This window comes from Tympanuchus pallidicinctus, unplaced genomic scaffold (assembly GCF_026119805.1).
Source record: "Tympanuchus pallidicinctus isolate F22 unplaced genomic scaffold, pur_lepc_1.0 scaffold16, whole genome shotgun sequence".
Taxonomy (NCBI): domain Eukaryota; kingdom Metazoa; phylum Chordata; class Aves; order Galliformes; family Phasianidae; genus Tympanuchus; species Tympanuchus pallidicinctus.
In genome coordinates, this window is record NW_026294679.1 from 20699061 (window position 1) to 20716829 (window position 17769).

Genomic DNA, 17769 nt, shown 5'->3' on the forward strand with positions numbered 1-17769 from the left:
GATTACATGTTTTTAAGTTGGCAAAAACATTTAATCTTCTTCAGCAATCTCTGAATTTCAGAGATTGTGCTGCTTTGAGATAATGCATGCAAAGAATGCAGGGCAATTTCTAAAATTTAGAAATTATATCCTAGTTCAGGGTGCTGAATGAGCAGCAGAGGTGAAATACAACTAGAAAAGGGAGCTCTGTTGGTGTGTAGCCATTAAGTGGGGGCAGGTGTATGTGTTGTTCAGATCTATATCATTGTGTGGGCTGTCCTGGGGCATTGTTACCCATGAGCAGTGCCACTCAGCTGAGCAGTGCTGTGCTGTGTTCTGGTCAGGGCTGCCCCAGCTCCTGTTCTGCTTTCCTTTCCTGTCTCCATTTAAACTGGGGCTGCATCTGTTTCAGAAGTGACTAGAATAGGTCAGCAACCTTTTCTTTTCAAAACTCTGTAGATCTGAATCAATTGTTGTGTAATTAAAGATTCAGCAAATGAGAGCTGCAGCCCAGGGATGGAAACGTGTACACTGCTAACTGTGGTGTATCTTCCCTGTACTGCTGTCATTGCTGTACAGAACAAATTGCAATAGAGGTAGGCTGAGTGTTGTGCTTGGTCATGGGAGCACAGGCTGGGAGCTGTGGACATGGGCAGTAGCAGACCCCCTTTCCCTGTCCTTGGGTACATTCTGTAGTTGCAGTGCTCCAACTTGGAGAAATTCCCACTTGACATGCATGGCTGATTCATGTGTGACTGAGATTTAAATCTATTTCTCTCATTCTTTTTCACAAGCAAATGTTATAGATATTTAAGCTTGGGTGGAAGGCCTGCATCCTCACTGTTGAAATCATTTGATGAGACGGAACTGATGTCAGTGTCAGGAAGAGGCCCCTTTACATTTGCCAGAAGCTAAGGTAGGCTGACAAGCATCCCCTTGCCATGAGGTTGCTGAGTGATGGCTAGAAGCATTTTGCTGCACCCACTGATGGTCAGGCCAACTCTGGTGGCTGAGAACACACTGAGCTTTTTCATCATTGTCTCAGTTGTGCCTGTCCCTCACATCTTCCACATCTCACCCGCTCGTATCTCCTGCTCTGTCCTTCTACCTTTCCATCTATTTCCTCTCAGTTAGCCTTCCCTCTTCCAAACTGCATGTCCACATAAGGGAAGATAATTGTAAAGCTATTGTGAAATTTAAGGGCAGTTTAGTGCTTGATATCACAGAAACTTCCTAAAGAGCTTCCTCCTGTCTCCTTTTTTTATCCATATGGTAAGTAGCTGGTGGAACGTACTGCAAGGGTAGTAAGAAATATCTTCCATCAACCATTCTTCAAAGCAAATGATTAGACTTTTGGCCTGTGAATAACAAAGTTGCATCACTTATTTCGAGATATATTCTGAAAGTGAGTTTTAATGAATTAGCATGTTGCAATAGTTTTATTTGGAAAAATTACATGTATTTCAGAACAGTCACCTTTGTTTTCCTGATGTGTTCTCTGGAAAACAATTTTTTAAGCACCAGGTTTAGCTGTTCCGTAATATGTAAGCTGTTATCTTATATGTAAGCTGAAATCAGACTGAAATTCAAATTTGAGACGTGCTTAATTGTTATCCAAAACTGCATGGTACATTGTTTGTTACCCGGAGTCAGTTCTTCAAGATATTCTTCATCTTCTGTAACTGGATTCCAGTTCCAGTCTTTCACTGAGAATGTGTATAAAAGCATATGTTGGCCTGTTTGTAAATGGAGAATCAAGACGCAGAACTGTAAACTGGAAGAATGCTACGTATCTGCAAAGGTCTGCTTAATGTTTCGTTATTTTTTCAGTTTTTGAAATCTTATGGTTCCATTCCAAAAAGCTTTTTTCTCTTCTACTCTGTGTGTATATGTAACACATAACATTGCAACCCCAAGTTTAGCCGCTTTGTTTCTTTTTACTTCATAACCTTTTATAAGGCTTAGCAAATTAAATTCGGTAATTGAAACAGACAAGTTTCTTTAACACAAATTATAGCCTATCTTAGAATGCATGATCTGTTTCATAGCCATTACTGTGACTAAGTGGGTTGTGTGGCAGGAGACTCAAGACTCTAGCTTAATAAATCATTGCCCGCTTGGTCAGTTTTCAGCATGAAAGAACAAAAGCATAATATAATTTCTGGTTCAAGTAGGGGATTATCAAGAAAGATTTGTGAGTTGTGTGCAACCCCCTAACCTTCTGGGAAAGAAGGCATTCTAAGACTCACTTATCTTTCCATGAATAAATAATACAGTCTTGCCAATTAAAAAAAATCCTTTATTGATGACATGCAGATTTATTTTGTGCCATACCTAGAATGCAGGTATCACAAGACAAAGTTTAATTCAATTGTGTAGATATCCCTGTGGGAAGGAAAAACCATGTAAAAGAGCCCCTGCTTGCCTTGAGAATGTGGGACAGAAGGAGCTGCACACAATTTCAGGCTAACTATGCTACAGACTACAAACCATCTCGTGGAGAAAACAAATGCCCAACTTACACAAATTACAATAGAAGTCCAGCTTAGTGATTTAGAGTTTCAGAAATACAAAAGGTATGGTAATATCAAATGGGAAGCTCTTCAGAGCTTAGTGTCTTGAATGCATGCAGATGAATGAGGATGTTTTAATTGTAGATCGAATGAAGTTTAACTTATTCAAATGGTCCTCTATGTCTTCACTTCTAATTGTACCATATGGCATCACCTAATAAGAGCCAAGTGCAGATGCCAGCTATATCACAGTATGATATATTATAAAGCAATCAAATTTGAAGTGAAGATTTATGATGGAACTCTTCTTTGTTAAAATCAAGCAAACAAAAAGCCATCTAATCTATTACAGGCACTGAACAGAGCACTATTTAAAGCTCCTGTTCCAAGAACTTGTCCTTCAGCAAATGTCCTGCATCCCTAGAAGTCTCAAAGGGGGTTAGGAGCTGAGAGAAGGATGCTAGAGGTGAGACTTACCTTTATTTTGTTGCCAGCACAGTTGGCTCAGTAAGGGCGAAGTGGCTGAGGGGCTACTCCATGCTGGTGCACAGCTGATGGAGCTGGAGCCTGTTTCCTCTTGTACACCTTAAGTGCATTTGCGAATCCCATTTTGGGTGGGTCTCCAATTCTTTCTCTTCTCCCCTGACAGCTGTAGCTACACATTAAAGAGGTGAAAGAGAACATTAGTTTTTATCCCTGAATAACCCATGCTACATCATTCTGTTGGTGTTGCTGGCACTAGGCTTGATCACATGTGACTGGGAATAGCTTTAAGGAGACAATCCCAAAGACTCGAAGTGCTGGAGGATCCTCTGCATTCTTTCATTTTCCTATGGGTAGAAGCATATGGTTCTGGGAAACTAGAATAACTTGAACATTAAATTGAGTGCCAGTAAGATTCTGTATGTTTATATCATCATTAAAAATGAATAAATCAATCAATAAGGCAGTATATTTTCTACATTGCCTTCTCATTATTTGCATCCAGAATTCACAGCAACTTCTCAGGAGCTGCAAAACTGTCATTCATTTCCATGCTTTGTTACAGGGTAGTGAAATTCAGGTTGTTTATTTTTGCTTTTTATGGAGCAAAAATATCAGCATATCTGCCTGTTTACTTCTTTTTTTTACGGCTCTCCAAATGATTTCTGAAATGTTTAGAAATACCACAAATAACAGTGAGGAGTTTGCTGTTGTTCCAGTGGTTAGAGAGGAAGGCACTGTAATTAATGCTTATTTAAGTTTGCCTAAAATTTAAAGTAGCTTGATAGCAGTTTTGAATTAAGGAAAACTACTTGGAAATATTTGATTTTTTTCCAGTGAGTAAGTTGGAGTTTGAGTAACCTATTCTGAATCTATATGAATACCTCTTTAGAAAAGTTACTCTTATGCTATTAGAAACAAATTCTAACTTAATGTTGAAGCAAAAAGCAGAGGCTGAGCTATATCCCCCTGGGACGCCAGGAGGACATCAGCATCCATCTGCAAACAGAAGGATTCAAACAGTGATTTCTGCCATTGCCAGTTAAAGAAGTTTTAGAAAAACAGTCACCAGGAATAATCTGCAGGTGAAGAAATTGCAACACATGTGCATTCTGACTGTCATTTGACCTATGTACAAGCATGTAAATCTCCCATTATTCCCAAACTGAGTAATCCGTAGATAAAACCGAAGCCATCAAGCGGAAATAATAGTCAGAACTATGTAGCACTGACAGTACACAGAGCTCGCTGCTCTCTTCTGGCCTTTGTTGCACTGCTTGCTGAGCGAGGGCTGAAATAAAACAGTTGCGCGAGAGTGTGTGAATCTTCAAGTACAACAGAATGATCTGTCCAGACTAAAAATACAAGAAAAGATGAAACAGGAGGAAGATTAAGGTTGATGTACAGGGCCTGAGACAAAGCAGTGACAACACGGAGATCTCCTCCTGCTGAAGAGGAGGTATGGGTTTGATCAGATGGGTCAAGCTCTGAGCTGAAGGAATCCTAGTTCTTCCTTGCATCTGCGTTCTGAGACCAGCATATTCGCAGAGCTATTTTGTTACAAAAGTGAAGAAGTGCCCTGGCAAACTTATGCCATACGTGACAAGAAGCAGATCCTCCCAAGTGGAGCAGAGCATGCATTTTCCTTTCAGATTTACCCAAAAAGAATTTTCATTGTTCTTAATAATTTAATCCAGGTTTCTGCCTCTTTGTATATGTTATGTACCGAGAAGTTCAATGTATAAACTCATTTGTCTACTTTTCTTTGCTGTTAAAGAGTTTTAGGGAAATAGCTGAAGATGGTTAACCATAATTAATGCTTTTTGGTCTGCCTTCTGCAACTGACCTCTTGAGGCAAATTGTCATGATGATAACTCTGACACTTCAAAAGATTCCCTCTGGAGGAGGGTGTCTACTGTGGCGCTTCAGTTGCCTGATCTCTCCAGGCTTCTTACACAGTCAGTGAAGAGAAAGATGTTTTTCCTGAGAGTCTAAGCAATTCAGAGCATCTAAATGAGCCTCTCTTCTCAATCAACCTCTCAGGCAATCGATCTCTTTCAATGACTATAGGCAGCATATTCAACTTGTAATGAGAATAAAAACAAAACAAAGCATAAACCCAGCGCTGCTTCCCCCATGAAATTTTTGCAGATTCAATGCAGCTTTTAGATTTGTTCCTATGTAAGTTGATTTAGCTGCATCTTTCTAGCTCTAGGTAGGGAATATCTCTGGAAAGAAGAGTAAGTAGTCCCAAAAACACCCCAGGAAGTTCTGGTTGAAGGACAGTTGCATCAGACCTGAGCTGTACCTTAAAGTCCTGTTGAAGGCGCTAGTTCACCAAGAGTAAAAGCTTCAAGATGTGTCCTTAAGTAAGTGGAGAGCACTATTAGTTTTGTTATTTTTAACAGGAAGGGAGCTGCCAGATTCATGTTAGCAGATTCTGGTTAAACGTCTCAGAGCTGATTTTCGAGGCAACTGGAGCAGACGTCCAAGTGTCACTGCAATCATGCAGCCTCCCAGACTATAAGCAGTGCACAGTAGGCTGAGCTGTGGTTTGTGGTTCTTTCACCAGACTCCTGGATGTGCAGCTGGAGGGGGTTCAGGCAACTTGTGGCTATTGTGGGACTCTGGCTCCCCATGCAGCCTCCTATACTGCACATGTTTCAGCTGTCTGAATGTTGAATCCAGCCAGGAAAACAGTCCCCATGTCTGCAAAACCTGTCTAACGAGCATTGTTCTGACAGACTTTCTTCTCCTTTCCAGTTGATTTCCAACATCTCTGGTAAAGTCATTTTCTTCTCATCACCCTCATGCTGTCACTTACACCCACAACCTAATTGGAGCAGCTTCCTATCATCCACCACATCATCCTTAGCACCAGAGTGATCTTCCATCTCTGCTCTCAGCCCTTTCCAGCCAGACTTTTCCCCATGCTTTGCTCTGTCCTCTCGCGCTAAACCTCCTTGTCTGCATTCTTAGCTTAAAAATTTCTGCTCTTCTGCCACGGAACTTGAAACAGCCTAGTGCAACTCTTTAAGATCCACTCAATAAATTCTGAAAGAGGAGAGGCTATTCAGACTTTGTAGCAAAGAAAATGCAAGATATGATCTCTCTGTTTTGGGTTAGTTTGGGAAGTTTTTACTGACAATGCTGAATGTTTCAGCTAACACTCATTCATGAACATCTCATTGTACTCAAAACTCAAGTTTTTGCCTATGCCTCCTATTTTGCTGCCATTTACAACCAGCAGGCAAGCACTGAAATCAACAGCGCTTGATTTTGTGGAGGAAAGTTTGTATCCAAATTTAAAATGGCATTTTATACAAATTTTGTTCTCACACTAAGAGAACAGGGCAATGGCATTTAAAAAGTACCTTTCCTCCTAATAGATCTGCAGTCGGATTTTTGCTTGAATACTTCCCATTTCTCTTCAAATGCCTTTTCTTTCACACTTGCTCACCAATCCTCTCTCTACATACCACAGAACTAGAATGTGTAAATTAACTGTGGCATTCTCACTGGTGAAACAGAAAAGGTGATGAGATCTGTGCCTTTGAATTAATGTAAATTGTTTGGGAACTCTTCATGAGATTTTTTTTTTTTTTTTTTTTTTAAGGAAACTTTCCCACTCTCTGGTCAGTATTTTAGTCATGGGTAAGTTTGTTTTATTTTCTTTAAACAGATGTTTTATCTGTCACATGTAATGCCAATCAGATTAGGTAATTCCAAGTGATCTTGTCAGTTTGTTCTGTGTAAGTCTTTACAGGACAGGCAGCCCTTACTGAAACGGTTCAGGAAATTCATTTGTCTTCTGTTCGTTGTCATACTTTGCTGCCACAGAAAATCATTTCTCACAATACCATATGTGCTAGAAACTTTATTCTGCTCTATACTATATCGGATTTATTTTATGGTGACTGATGCTTGGTTTTCATGTTTTAGATCAAGAGGAGCACTTCTGTAATGGGTTCTGACAGTGTTTATCAAATCCACAGCTCTTGCCTTGCTACATCCCACAGAAATGAAGGTAAATGCTGTCAGTGTGTAGGCTGAGGCCAGGCATTACCGTTTCATACAGGTCTTGCAACAGTAGTTTGTTCATTTTTAGAAAAAAAAAGAATGTAAAGTGTGAAAGAAGTTGATCATCTGTATCTGTTACGCAGGATAAGTTAAATTCTTTGAAATGTCTGTTAAGAGAGAGATCGCCTGCAGTTTTCATTGACTTGAATTGCACATAGATGTCTAAGGACAGGACTTGACACACTTCCTATAGAAATGACAGGAAGATTCTTAGTATTACCTTTCATAGTGCATCAAATGCAAGTTTTTAAGTCCTAGAAAGTGGCATTCAGCCAGTGCAGTCTCTTACGCAGGCTTTAATCTGATGGGGTGACTTCTATGTGAATAGTGCTTACTGATTACATGATTCAGTGTTAAAAGCTGCAGAACCAGAGACTAAGGAGAGAAATGTTTTCAGCTGATACTTCAAATAGCATAGTGGTCTTTATATCTTGTGTCAGTTCATCACTGAGGCATTTCATCACCTTCAAATCAAACTTTTAAGAAAACCTTGATTCCTGAGAACTGCTCAGGGCACAGGTGGACATGGATAATAGCTGAGGTCACTACTTCAATTTTGCTATTGTAGCAATAATTAAAAATAGTTACTATGGAAAAAAAAAGTCTTAGTTTTAGCGTAGTTTCTATTCTTGATTTTTAATGCTTGCACTGGATGAGCTCTGTGCATTTGAGAGGAGCTTGTTTTGCTTTGGTGTGGTCCTGTGGCAGCATCTGAGCAGGACAGCAGGGTCAGCACCATTGTGCCTCCTGCTACATCTGCTTTCCACAAGCTTTCGTGTCCTTTCATCCCATTCTGTCTTTCGGGTCCCTTTGCACCCTCATCTGCCAGGTGCCACAGGAACAGCTGATTTATAAACGCCCTGCGGGAATGAACTCCTGCAGAGTAGCAGTCAGGCAGATGGGTTTTGATGATTTTGCAGCCCCTGTACAAGGCAGCAGCCTGCCATTCCTCCTCATCGCTTCTCAGGCTGTCACTTCCTGTGGCGTCTGCTCCTACATGGCTCAAAGAGAAATTCATGTGAAGTGACCTGCAGATATGTGCTAGAGCAAGATAAGTGTGCTAAGCACTCTTGTGACTTAAGAAATCCTTTGAAATGTAGTGTACTGGAAGTTGGGTGAATATACAATGGCTTACAGATTTATGTCTCTGTGTGTGTACCTGCGTGCCCACGCTTCTCTGGTTGTTCTGCTATTCCACAGCCATAAGCAGTTGTCTCTTGTCAAAGAACTGCCTTGTGAGCTCGGCTGGGCCCTGGCTTGCTGGTGCAGCTGTTCTCCTGTCTTCATGTCTAATAGTAAGGGCTGTGATCAGGCCATGCTCTGAGCATTTCTCAGAGAAGGAACAAAGAGAAAGGGATCAAGTTCTATGGCAAAACCTATTGAGGCCCTGGTGTTTTAACAGAACTGTTTCTGGGTTGGTTTTTGTTTTGTTTTGTTTTACTGGCTCAATGTCCTGTCAGCATGTAAGCTTGCGGAGGTAATCTGGGTATTCTTGAGTGGCTCAGGAAGCCATATTTCTTGCTCTTTTCCCCAGACATGACCCATTTCTGTCTAGGATGATCATTCAATTCTGCATCTGAGCATAGGCTTTTGGCTGAGGTATATGTCAAACAGAACTGACTCCTTAAAGCCAAGAATAAATCCAAGAATTTATACATATGCAAGGAGCCTTTCTGCCTGGTCTGCTCAGCCCTAGCAATTTGATTACCTTTTCAATCCTCTCTTTGCAAGAAGAAAGATTGTTTTTTCTTTTCCACTCCTCCTTCAAAAGTAATATTCTTTATAGCATGAAAAGCTGTCATGTATAACGAAGGGCCTGTGTACATGCCATCAATACTGGGTGGACTTCTGCCAGGGAGAAGATGATGTTAAGACCTGTTGCAGATGGAGGACCTGAACTTTTTTTTTTCTTTTAAGAGGAAGGATTCAAACAATTTACATTTAAAGATATGATCTTACCATCCATATTGGCGAACAGAAATTTTATTCCTCAGCATGGGAGCACAAGTATCATGTTAGCAAACTGACCACATCTCTAGTAAAATAGCAAGTGGTACAGATTACAGGAGATCTTGTGACTGGGTATTGCTTGGCAACGATACATGTTTAGGTCACAGACTTGGTAACATAACTCATGCTAGGTCACAGACTAGGTGACATGATTCCTGCTGGAATGAATAGGTAACATCTGACTGGGTAACACACAGTGTTCAAAACAACTCTTTCTCTGTTGCTCTCTGGCAACACCTGTTGTAAAGAGAGGAACACAGAACATTAAAGCAATATTAAAGGTGAGAAATCTAACTTTTTGGAATTTGGTGAATGGTAAATATTGTTCTACTAAAACTTCTCCAGATGGAATTTTTGCTCTTGTTTATTTAACTAAAAATACTTGCTTCATTTTCTTCGCATCCTAAATATATATATGTCTCAGTAAAGAGTTAGCATTGTGTCAAAACATTGACTTTTTCCTTTTTTTTTTTTTTTTTTTTTTGTGTGTGTGTGTGATTTAATGTTGCATTTTGCATTACAATATATAAATGTGGATGTTTTGATGTTATAGAAAGAAAGTCAGATTTTTGTGTGGTGACCTTACTGCTGCTAGCACTTTGAGTTCCTTTTCAGGTTAATAGGCCAGGCCTGCTCATGTTGCCCTTATATCACAATATCATACCTTTGCAACAGAAAGACATGCTTGTGGCAGATGTTTTCATACAGTGCTTTTTTTTTTTGCTTTGGTCTGAAAATTGTTCTTCAGAATGTGCCGGTTTTCCAACTTCAAATAAGCATGTATTACATTACTTTATTATGCAGAAATCCTATGGAAGTTAACAAAGAACGTGCTGAGTGCATCTTTGGACACTAATATAAGGATCTAATCACATGCCAAGAAAGGCAAGTTGTGCAAGTCTGCAGTGAGTTCTGGATGAGAATGCGGTCAAAGCGCTGTTTGAGTCTGCTTCTGACATAGGGCAGATGTGTATGTGTTTGTTCTTAAGAAAATAAGCAAGTAATGCAAAATATGCTTGACCTCTGCACTGATTTGGGTTTGCTCTTTTAAAGAAAGAACTCTTGAGGTAGCTCTTGCCAGAGAAGTAACGATATGTTTTTTAAACAAAATTGCACATTTTCTTTCCAGATGAAGTGTGAGGTTACGAGGTTCATCATCTCTTTTAATATTCATAATGTAAATATATAGGACATGTGACAGGCATCTTTGGTATCCTCTGCTTTGGAGGGTTTTGCAGGACTGAGGTAATTCTGTGGGATGTTTGGGATTTTCTCATACAGTGGTTTCACTCATAACTTAGGAATAGGCCCGAAATGTCTGTCATGACAGAAAAGAAAATTGTGCATTGTGGAACAGCTGAGCTTAGCTGGAGACTGAATACTCTTCCCTTTCTTTGCTGGGCAGCTGCTGAAGAATGCTTTTGGTTGACTGAAATGTTGTTAAGAAGTTCTCAACTGGTCACAGGGCATAGCCCTCACTTACCTACGAAATTGCAGCCATGATTTTGAAATGGCAAACTGTCCATTTCTTTGCTTCACACAGGTCAAAAACAACCACTGGGAGGTTTCAGGCTTTGTAAATCGGAAGATGGAAATGTCAAACTCAATAATAACATCTATTGTGTGTGGTATGTAAAATCACAAAAGTCACACTTCATACCTGAAATTTGTAATTTTATTTGTAACTTCAAACTGCAGTAGCTAAATTTGTCTTTTTAGTTTGTATAGCGCATGCAGTACTAACTGTTCTAGCTGCTCCCATTTGTGTATATGTGAGTGAGCACTGTGGAAAATAAAAGATCTGTGGCCTGTTTGCTGTGTCCCTTAGCTGTGTCCATTGGCGATGGCCAAACTCCAGCGTATCTCAACTCAGATAAATATGTTGATGGCATTACTAAGTCTAATTAACATGGCTGATCTCCTACAAAACAAGCTTAAAATATCTTGCTTATGAGAAGAAATTATGTGTGTGAGGGAGAGAGAAACACATCCAAAGTTTGGATTATGTGCAACAGTGGGAAGAGCAATACCTCGCTCTTTGTCCATCGTTTCAGGATATTAATGTCTTCCCAAGTGGTACAGTCTCAATCATCCTGTGACACCACTGGGGAAATAAAGAGAGAATGAAGGTCATTTATTCTGTGTCCTGTAGGAAATACACAGTAAAACTAGAATTAAAACCTTCCCCTTGCTGAGTCCTACTCCTTTGTCCTGATCAAAAGCTTGCTCTATCTCTCCACAGGTGTCCAATGCGTGTTTCAGCCAACCTTCCCTTTTGTGTGACAGCCTTTGTTTCTGATCTAAATTTAATTCTATTTCACATATATCTTGGCTTTTCTTGCTGCTGTTATCATAAACTACAAATCCCCAAGACTGATTCACCCAGTGGTAAAAACTGTTACTGTTACAGCTTGGGAACATGATTCTGTTTCAGAAACTGTGACTTGGTTTGTTTTACTTCTGGAGAGCCTTAAACATTTTCCTCTGCGATAAATCCCAGCAGCTCTTGACCTGAATGGTTTTGTGTATCTGGATGAGTAACTACTACTAAACTGGCTTGCTACCTAGAAGTTATGGATTTTGGGTCATTTTAAATGTTATATGCAAATGGATCTCAAGATTTTGTCTCATTAGCATGAAAATATACATATGTACATAATGAACATATAATGTGTATATGTATTTATATCTATGAATATATCTGTATGTATATATATTCATTTCAGGGGCAAGAAAGTAGATTATTTAGGGACAAGAGCAGAAACCCACACCCAACAGTCTAGATGGGGTTTGATGCTGGCCTAGATGCAAACTGAACAAGCAGACAATAGAACTTGTTTTCTGCTAGCCAGCAAGAGAGACTTGGCATCCTCCAAAGTGTTTGTGCCTGCATAGCACTACTGGACATCCACAGAAATAGCTTTGTCAGAAGAGGGAGAAACCATCCTTGGAATGGATTTTCAGAAGCAGAGCTCCTATTTGTAACACCCACTGCAGTTCACAATCAGCAAGTGGCTCCAGGGGCCATGTGGCAGCTCTCAGTCCTGATTCAGTCCCTGATTCCCTTCAGCATGCAAGCTGCACTTAGTTCCAAAATGTGATTGGCTTAAGGGTTGCCATTTACCTGTTGGCCATCAAATCTCAGCTGTAGCTGTAGCTATATGTCCCCAGTTTAGAGGTCTATTCTTTAGATATCTTCCATCTTCTCATGCTAGTAGCAATACACGTGAATTTAACTTAATCCTTTCCAGAAAACCATGAAAAGCCCGTTCACCTCTAGAAAGAGAATCAGCTAGAGACATCTTTGAAATTAAGCATTTGATCTGAACTCCACCTAATGGAAAGGTCAGACGCACACTGTATCTGGCTGCCGTCTTTTGAATCCTACTCAAAATCTCCTATTGTAACCCTGATCTGTCCTCATGTACTCTTGCAGGGGAAATACCAAGTTAGGTTCAAGTATGAAATTGTCATCCAAACCTTTTAACACTGAGAAAGTTTGAATCCCATTTTACTGTTTCACTTAATTTCTAAAATCTTATTAGTTGCTCTGAGGCTGACAGCAGTGAAGAGTGGCATTTCCAGGGACAGCCCTTGTAGCACAAGAGAACATTTTCACATTTCTCCAATGTTCATCTTCAAAAGGACATCAAGGTCTTTTCCCAGCATCTTAATTGATGCCCACAAGTTTGGGATAGCTTGCTCTGTGACTTAAAAATCCAAAATCTGATGAAGCAGTCAGTGTGACTTATCAGGAAGCACACTCTTCTAACTGCACCTCATTTGTGTCAACAATGGTAGAAAATGGAAGGAAGTGAAAGAAAGGTTCATTCCAGCTTGTCCAGCTGTTGTATCAGAAATCAGTTTCAATTAAATTTAATCATTGGTGGATGGACACATTGCCCTGTGAATTCAAAGTTTATTAGCAGTGGGGAAGCTGACTGCTTCCCATGCAGTGATGGTTCAGGTAGTGAGTGGTGTGACAAGGAGCAGGAAAAACAAAAAGGATAAATCTGTGAGGGTAATCTGTGCACCTTCTATTAAGGAGAATGTGAAGCATGTAGCTGATACTGATGCCAATTGAACTCAGAGCTTCAAAATACCTACAGTGCAGTAAGCCAAAAATGAGCGCATGAAAAAGTAATGGAAGCGTAGACAGGATGGTAGTATCTGAAGCTCATTGGAGAAGATTAAATTAAATAACAAAGCAATTGCAATAAGTGGTTACAGTGACAAAAAATTCAGATTCTCAAGAAAAAAACATAACAAAACAAAATTTGTCTGCATTCCAGCCCTGACAACACATACAATTTATTTATATTAATGTTTTCAAAACTGAAAGTACCAAAAGTGCTGCTTGGGACTTAAATTATCGACCAGTTCTAGGCTTGCTTGTATCTAAACTCACCCAGACTCGCAGGTTACGTGTTCATGTACCTATTCACTGTATTAACACTAATAGGCCTTCTCAGAACACAGATTCAAGATGGGACCTAAAACCTAGACTGTTGGGTTAGGAGGGAAAAGCGTATGTAGTTTTTCTAGAATGCATTGGAAAAGTTTGCAGCTCTTTTTTGTTTCTGAAAATGGGATTCTAAGTCCAATTTTCATATTTAAGACTGTGAGATTCAAACAGAAACTAATGAACTCAAGGTCTGGGAAGATAGCTTTTCTAAATTGTAGAGAAGAGTTGGAAGGCAGAAGACAGTCTTCTCTTCAGGGTGCTGATTGTAAGCACCCATTTTTTTTTGCCTGGGTTTCTACCATCAGATGAATACAGAGATAAACATGTAGTTACTGTTTTAATTATTCACATTCTGGGAGCTTTGCCTATTGTGTTCCCAAGATGAGAAATGCACAAGATGCAGCGCTCTAAAGAAATTCCATCAAGTAAACTCTTACCAAAAGCATGGTTGAGGGAAAATTGTAATTTTCTTACTCGAATCACATGTCAGGACTTTGCCAGTTACATTCCTGAATGCTCTTCAGGTCTTTTTTGCCTACCTTACCCTATGTATAAACCCACCTACGGGGTGGCTCACAGCATTAGTCCGTGTCAAACCTTTTTCTGAAAAGGCTGTGCTGGAGTCATTTGATGATGTTTGCTAGTGCTCTGAAAGCCTGCAGGCAATTCTCAAGTCAGCTGGGTTTGTGCTGCCAAGGATAAGTGAGCTGGCACTTGAGCTACATGCCAGTAAAATTGTGACTTCAGTCATAAAGTCATATCCCAGTTTCTAAGGAAATTATACTTTGCTCACCAAATTTACGAAGCAGATCATATTGTGGTCAGAATATTGCAGGTATCCCATGGCCAAATTTTGTTGTGCCTAGTTCAGAAGTTCCCTTTCACTTTGGTTCATCCTTGTTGGGATATTTACAAAAAGTAGTAAGTAGTAGTTTGTATTCATTTGGCAGTTAGCTTTGGTACAAATAGGCATAAATACTAATTATTTCCGGGACAAGTTATCACTTAAGGGAAGAACACTCATCTGTTTTCCTCTTTTTTCCTCCTTATCCTCTGTAGCCTCAACCTCTGGATTTCTACCTTGTGCAGGAAAGTTCCTCAAAGAGATAAGGAAGTAGAAAAAACTAAGAGGTTCAGGGAAGAAGCAGTTTCTGGACAGTGCATCCAGAGATTTTGGTTCTCAAAACATTCATGTTTGCGCTAAAGCCGGAACTTTGCAGACTGAGATTTTTTCCTTATTCACCTAGCTTATACAGCTCCCATTCTCCCATTCTGGATCATTGCTTCAAAGAAGCTCTTAAGACCAGAATCCAACTTTGAAGATAAGAGTTGATTCCCAGTGAGAATGTTAAAAGAAGTACAGAGCGATCTGAACAAGTTTATTTGTGTAGGTTCTTTTAATCTCAGCTAGCTCAGAAGGGATTAGTATGGCTTCTGTTTTCTGAGAAAGCTGTAGTTGGCCATCCACACTCCAAAGGACTGTAGGATAGGTCTCAACAGTAGGAAACAGAATAAAATATTCCAGGGGAGCATGCTTGGCCATTCTCGCTGTGATGGAAAGTGAAATTATTACTATCTAGATTAATTCTGTCCTACTTATGGATGCTAAGCATTTTCTGATAACTTTATGAAACTGAAGGTTTAAAAAATTAATACTTGCATGGATTCTGGCTAAAGGACATATGTAAACTATGATTCATCATCTCCCTTTTTGTTTTAACCACAAAAACCTTGATATTCACTTTTTTTTTTCCAGTGTTGGAAGTTTTATTAGAGAGTTAGGACAGACGCTTTCAGAGATGCTATTTAGGAGTGCATTTGAAGGGAGATGAGACTTCTAGAACCCATAAATTTGAGCTCTGCAAGTGGCTTTTACTTAAGAAACATTAAAATCTTCTCTGTGAAGGAGAAAAAGGAAAATATTTAACCTTTTTTTTTTTCTTTTTTTTTTTTCTCTCCCAGTTCCTGTTTACAATTGAGGGAGAGTAAAGACTGATCTCTAGAATATATTCATATATATTCAGAACTGGAAACAATTTAATAACTGGTCTCTATTGCCTGGTGGTCACACCTACACCCATAGTGGCCTTTGGCATTTATATTTTAGTGCCATTTAATTTGTGCAAACCAGTCATCTTATATGGATATTAGGCTTCAATGTCTGCTCTTTATGCTTTTCAGATGAAAAGAAAAATATTGTAGGAATGGAAGAGGAGCTGACAGCAAGAGCTCACCTTCCAGTCAGGAATCTACTCAGAATTGGAGTGAAATGGAACTGCGGGACATGGGAGGACAGATTAGGTTTCTATACATTTTCCTTGGTGCCACTGAAAGAATCCAAAGAGAAAGCTGACAGACCTATTACTGTACTGGCACAAGATATGGCTATAATCTTTCAGTGCTTCCAAAGTAAGCCTCATCTCTGAAAATGAGTTGCTGCATATATTCATGACAAAAGGGCACATCTGTGAGCACCCAAAGTCCTGTACAAGATGTATAGAATAAAAAAGCCATCAGAAGTCTCCCTTTTTCAGCTAGGGAGACTTAGTTCCGTTGGGAACCAGAACCCTATAACCCGTATAGGAAGAGAAGTCCCAGTTACTGAAGTTATTTTGAAAATGGTACAGTTACTAAGGCAGGCTTTGAGAGTGCCTGTGTCAAGTACATAAGGTCCCTGGGGTACATTTGGATCTCATATATTATGAGACATTTTGCTTTTTGACTGTTTTTCTTATGCTCTTTAAAATGAGGCTGTTTCTGAAGTCATCAAAATTCGAAATCAGGATTTCCCAATAAAATATCTGTTTTATAAGCACGGACACAATTCATATGTGTCAGTGTCCCTGTGTCCGTTCACAGACACATTTTGTACCTTGTATTTTCCTGTTTAAAAATATGTAAGTGCAAGCCATCAATGGTGCACAAGGAAGCTCTGCTATGCAGCTAACCAGCTAGCTTGATGCAGCATTAAGGTGAAGGAAAGAAGCAAATGTGGCTCGTAGTGACTGATTGAAAGGGGCAAGGAAGGAGCATGGGGAACAATGAGTGCATGTTGTGTGCAGTGTGCTTACTCCTGAGAAGTAAGAGAGTGAAATGCTGCTGAAATATTGATAGGGAGGATAGGCTCTGGAATGATTGATGACATGTGTGTGTGTCTTGGCAAGTTTAATTGGATTTATTGGGGTAGAGGGTGGAAGAATGTGGTGCATTTCCTTTTATGGGTTTCTTTCTTTCAGACTTTTCTTTCCTGCAGAATTGTCATTTGATGCATATCCTTTTCACTGTCTAAAGAGAAAACCTGGTGTCTGTTCCTCTCAATTTTAAGGTTAAGGAAGCTGTATAAAGAATGAAAAGAGATGTAAAACGAGTTTCATTACATTTTATTTACTACTTGTCTTCACTTTCACTAGGTGTAAATACTCACTGAAGAGTGGTAATTTGGAGGGGAAAAAGAATATGTAATTGAATAGTGGCTAAGTGAATCTCAGTGTTATGATGCCAATCATAGCGGGAAATCCGCCTTGAAAACTTATTGTCTGTATGCTCTTCTCTAGCATTGATATGCTTCTCTTTTTGACTTATCCTTAGTAACCAGATTCCTTTCATAAAACTGTTACAGTTTGCCAAAGTGGTGAAGTTCAGATCCTCCAAAACACCAACAAACTCAACACCTGTTAAGTCTCCTAACATTGAAAGAAATGGATTTTTATGTGGAACTTGCTCAGTGCCTGCACCTGAATTCCTAGCCATGGTGTGCATGTGCTGTTTTTCAGTGACAGTATTTCAGTCTTCCCCTTTCCCTTCTGCCTGTTCCTAGTGTGAGCACCCTGTGTTTTTTAAGCAGAAGCATTGACTTATCTATTCTGACCCCAGTACTGGTTTCTGCTCATTCTGGTATAAATTAGGAGTACCCTTATATCAGGGCCAGTAAGCAACTTTTTGTTTTTATTTGTTTTTGATAAAGCAAACTAGTTTCATCAGCTGTTTGTTTGATGCTTGCATTGAATTTACTGTTAATGAAAAGTCCAGTTTAGAGACTACATGGACAGCATCTGTAAAGGCTTTACTTGCTCTGCTGAAGCTAAGTGGTGGACCTTTTTTTGGTTTCTGTTCAGGTTTCATCATCCAAGAGCTGACTGTGAGGATGACAGCTTCCAAGATGTCTCAAAAAGAGAACACCAAACTCTGTTCTTGGACCTATTGGGAGAGAATTCTGACCTCTGCAGAGGTGAGTAAAGA

The 17769-nt window shown here is 39.6% G+C and overlaps 1 long non-coding RNA gene across 1 annotated transcript; it reads left to right on the top strand.

The window, feature by feature from the left end:
• The first annotated feature begins 811 nt into the window (after positions 1-811).
• LOC128078095 (uncharacterized) lies at positions 812-7002 on the top strand. Its single transcript, XR_008205297.1, has 3 exons — positions 812-895; positions 2845-2958; positions 6918-7002. It is a non-coding gene; the product is annotated as an uncharacterized LOC128078095 (long non-coding RNA).
• The last annotated feature ends 10767 nt before the right edge of the window (positions 7003-17769 follow it).